Source organism: Oryx dammah, unplaced genomic scaffold, assembly GCF_014754425.2.
Source record: "Oryx dammah isolate SB20612 unplaced genomic scaffold, SCBI_Odam_1.1 HiC_scaffold_24, whole genome shotgun sequence".
Taxonomy (NCBI): Eukaryota; Metazoa; Chordata; class Mammalia; order Artiodactyla; family Bovidae; genus Oryx; species Oryx dammah.
The window spans coordinates 83,710,467-83,715,247 of NW_024070208.1; positions in this window are offsets into that span (position 1 = coordinate 83,710,467).

The following is a 4,781-nucleotide window of genomic DNA, read 5'->3' on the forward strand; positions in this document are numbered from 1 at the left end:
CTAAATTAGCAACAACTGAACCACTGTTCCTGGAGAAATACAGGGTTAGTTTCCTTTGAGACTGTGGTCACGACATTTGGTCAGCTAATCAATACCTAATCTTGTGTGGGGTATGTTTCGGTTTAAAGATGGCTTATTTAACACATATATGTAATATTTACAAATAATTACATGCCGTGTATCTTCATAAGAAAACACTATTTCAATGATAGGATTATGTAATGTCACCATAGGGTGACTGTTCTAAAAAGCACACATGTCCACTGCTCACACACACACATACACGCATACTGGACAGTACAGTGTAACACAAGGAAGAAAACCTCCCAAACGGCGTTAACTGAATATGAAACATTTACATCATGAGAAACACTGGGCTGGAAAAAACACAAGCTGGAATCAAGATTGCCAGGAGAAATATCAATAACCTCAGATATGCAGATGACACCACCCTTATGGCAGAAAGTGAAGAGGAACTAAAAAGCCTCTTGATGAAAGTGAAAGAGGAGAGTGAAAAAGTTGGCTTAAAGCTCAACATTCAGAAAAACGAAGATCATGGCATCTGGTCCCATCACTTCATGGGAAATAGATGGGGAAACAGTAGAAACAGTGTCAGACTTTATTTTTGGGGGCTCCAAAATCACTGCAGATGATGACTTCAGCCATGAAATTAAAAGACGTTTACTCCTTGGAAGGAAAGTTATGACCAACCTAGACAGCATATTTAAAAGCAGAGATATTACTTTGCCGACTAAGGTCCGTCTAGTCAAGGCTATGGTTTTTCCTGTGGTCATGTATGGATGTGACATTTGGACTGTGAAGAAAGGTGAGCACCAAAGAATTGATGCTTTTGAACTGTGGTGTTGGAGAAGACTCTTGAGAGTCCCTTGGACTACAAGGATATCCAACCAGTCCATCCTAAAGGAGATCAATCCTGGGTGTTCTTTGGAAGGAATGATGCTAAAGCTGAAACTCCAGTACTTTGGCCACCTGATGCGAAGAGTTGACTCATTGGAAAAGACTCTGATGCTGGGAGGGATTGGGGGCAGGAGGAGAAGGAGACGACAGAGGATAAGATGGGTGGATGGCATCACCAACTCGATGGACATGAGTTTGAGTGAACTCTGGGAGTTGGTGATGGACAGGGAGGCCTGGCGTGCTGCGATTCATGGGGTTGCAAAGAGTCGGACACGACTGAGCGACTGCACTGAACTGAAACATTAACCACTGTACAGCCACCGCCTCCCTGTTGATGGAGCTGCGTGGCATGTGGCAGGGCAGTACACAGTGTGGTTAAGCCTCCCAATGGTGGCTTGCCCCTTGGAAACTTGTCCCTTGTGGCTCAGCTGATAGAGAATCCGCCTGCAATGCGGGAGACCTGGGTTTGATCTTTGGGTTGGGAATATCCCCCGGAGAAGGAAACGGCTACCTACTCCAGTATTCTGGCCTAGAGAATTCCAGGGACTATGGGGTCACGAAGAGTTGGACACAACTTTTTACTTCACTGGAAACTCAGGAAAAGTGGTGAAGCTCCCTGGGCAGGAGAGGAAGACGTCAAGGAGGGTGGCCTTGCAGTCCTGCCCCAGGAGTTTGGCCTTCACAGCTTGGTGATGTTGTCAACAACTTTCCCTCCCAATCTGACTTGAAATAATTGCTTCAGCTTTGTCCACTTGGCTTTTTGCCTCATATCTTTACGTACTTTGGCATAAGAGATGAATGCAGTTGAGGCAAGGTGCTTAAATGTCAGGCAGCGTTTGGGCACAGGGTCCCCATTTTCCATGTCATTGAAAATTTCTTCCAAGGCTGAAGGCCATTCCGCCATCTTGGCTGCTGTAAGAGGGACGATTCTTGCAGTCTCAGGCTGACTTGCACTACCGTCCTCATCATCACTGACTTCAAAACCTTATTCTGCCGTCTCATCTGAGTCTTGGTTGGTGGGTTCTGCTGTTGTTTCTCCCCAAATTTCCTCCCTGTTGCCTTCCTTCATGTTATGGAAACCCTCTCCACTCATTTGTTGTGCAATATGCATTATGTTTTTGACACTATTTTTCATATTTTCTGTGACATCTTCAAAACCTTCAAAATTTTTCAGTCTGGCCAAATGTTTCCTCAACAATTGCTGATGGTAGCCTGTTTGACACTGTCCCAGGCTATGCTGATACGCAATAATGTTGCATATGGTGGTCTCCTTGTTGGTGCTAAGAGCCTCGAAAGCCTTGCTTAAAGCTCCCTGGCATAATGTGCCTTGAAAGCTTTTATCATGCCCTGGCTGAGGGCTTGGATGAGAGATGCCATGTTTGGGGGCATGAGGACAACTTCTGTGTCAGGGTGGGCATTTTTGAGCTCTTAACGGCAATAAACTGGGGCATTATCCAAGATTAATAAAACCGTGAAGGCAAGGTTTTTGCCATGGAGATAGCGTTCAGCTTCTGGGAAACAGTTATGGAACCTTCCCAGAAATATTTCAGAGGCCATCCATGCTTTTTTGTTCTATCTCCAATGGACTGGCATATGGTTCAAGGTTTTCCCTCTGAATGCTCATGGGTTTTGTGCTCTGTGTACCATGAGGGGTTTTCTCTTAAAGTCACCCTTGGCTACTGCACATAATAGCAAGGTTACCCACTCTTTGAATGATTTAAAGCCAAGAGCTTTGGAGGCCATTTGCATTTCACAGGTTCACTTGCCAGCATTCTTGTAAAATAAGCCCGTTTCATCAGCAATGAAAACCTGCTCTTCTGTGTAACCCTTTTAATATTTAACACTTGGCAGGTATTTTCTAAACTCTTCTGCTGCCTCCTGGTCTGTTGAACCTGGCTTGCCTGCAAGTCTGACATTTTTCGTGTGGCATCACTTTTTGAACTGTGCAAGCCAACCCGCACTGAGAAGGGCTTAGCATTGTCTTGGCCCTGGGTAAGACGAGTGCACATTTCTTTGGCTTTCAGCCTCACAACAATGCTGTCTACTATGCTCTTTTTATTGCTTGTCATCTCATGAATCCACAAATGTAGCTGCTTTTCCATCTTTCCCACAGCTGCATCATGCACTATAAAGGTTACTTTAGCACTTTCCAGAGCGGCTTCATGTAATTTCCGAATATCTTCTTTTTCTAGATGTACCGTATTGTTGACTCAATAACGTTGAACTCGGGGCCTGTAGCGCTATAATTCAGGCCTGAATGAAGTTTATCTATCACACGTATTTTCTCTGTAAGGCACATCACAACCTTCTTGTGCTTAAGAACACTGGACAGTGCTTTAACAGTACGCTCGGGGGACAGTTAAAATAGTGAAATCACCAAGAAAAAGCAAAAAAAACAAAAACAAAAAAAAAGTGAAAAACATAGCACCAGTAGATAGCAGAAAGAACATTTGCTTCCATTATGAGCTAATGTAAGATGGCACAGCATGCCCTTGCTCAAATTCAGCTGGGAACGTGTGCATAAGGAAATTCAAATTTCTTGCTGCTTTGCACATTTATAAATGGCTGAGAAAGTGCTGCAAATACGGATTTTGCCGTTACACATAAATTTTATCGAGTAGGCCAATTTGCAAATACGGAATCCATGAATGAGGACTGGCTGTGTGAGGGAGTGTGAGGAAGGAGTAGATGGGACTAGAAGGAAGCTTTGGTTTTGCTGTTCCATTGGAAAAAAAAAAAGTGTTCAGTATTTGGAGGGAAACATGTTGGCACTTCTCTAGGAATTTTTAAACTTTAGTGGGGAAGAAAGTCTCATTTCCTCCATCTTTGCACTGCTTAACATCCTGGTTTTCTTTTGTAATTTTAGAAGCCCTGAGCAGTTTGACAGGATGTCGAGATTTCACCCTAGGGGACAGAAGGACAAAAATGTCTTGGGCGTCCTGAATGCTCGAATTCCCGATGACACTTCAGCGTAAAAAGCCTTCATGTGTCGTTCAGAACAACAGAAAGCTCTTCTGAGGTCTCAGGCCTCTCCCTTGATTGTTCTGTGTAATTGGTGCTGTTCTTGGTTTCCTTCGTTTCTTGCCGTGGGAGGTTTTTAGCAACTCCTTACACGCGTGGCGGTGGCCTTTACAGCTCTGCCTTGGACCAAGCACCGAAGGTCTGTCTGCGGGAGCCCTCGCCGCTCCTCTCCGGTGATGGAGGCTGCAGTTGCCACCATTTATCTCCAGCAACCTTCGCGCTGACGAATAACCGGCTATTTTGGTTAATCACTGATGAAACACACGGTCCATATTTAGGAGAAGAAAACGTTGCGCTTTAATCCCAACATGCAGAATTTACGTTGCTAATTAGTTAAAATCATCTATTAGACTTCTAGCCCCCCTGCCCCCTCGAACCGGGGGCGGGGAAGAACTGAAGAAAAAACAGGTTCTCGCCAGCCCCTTCGTTGCTGCTCGAAGCGGCGGAGGCCAAGCTTTCCCGGGTCCCCGCGGGGCGGGCGGGCTGCGTCCGCGGGGCCGCGTCGGGGAAAAGCGCCAGCTTTCGGGGACGGAGGAGTCCGCGCGTGGCCTGCGTCAGGCGGGCCGCGTCCGAGGCTGCGGGCCAGGAGCCAGGCGAGGAGGCCGCGCCCGCGAGGCGGAGACCGGAAGGGGTCGCGTGAGGGGGGCTGGCCGGGGCGCGGTCTGAGGACGTCACTTCCGCCGCCGCTTCACTTCCTGGTGAGGGAAGGGGCCTGAGGAGATTGGTGCAGCTGGGAGGAAGGAAAGCGGGTGAGGAGAGGCGGCGGCCGAGCGCGCGGGCGCCGGGGGACGGCCCGGGCCTGGCCGGGCCGGTCCATATTAAGGAGAAGAAAACGTTGCGCT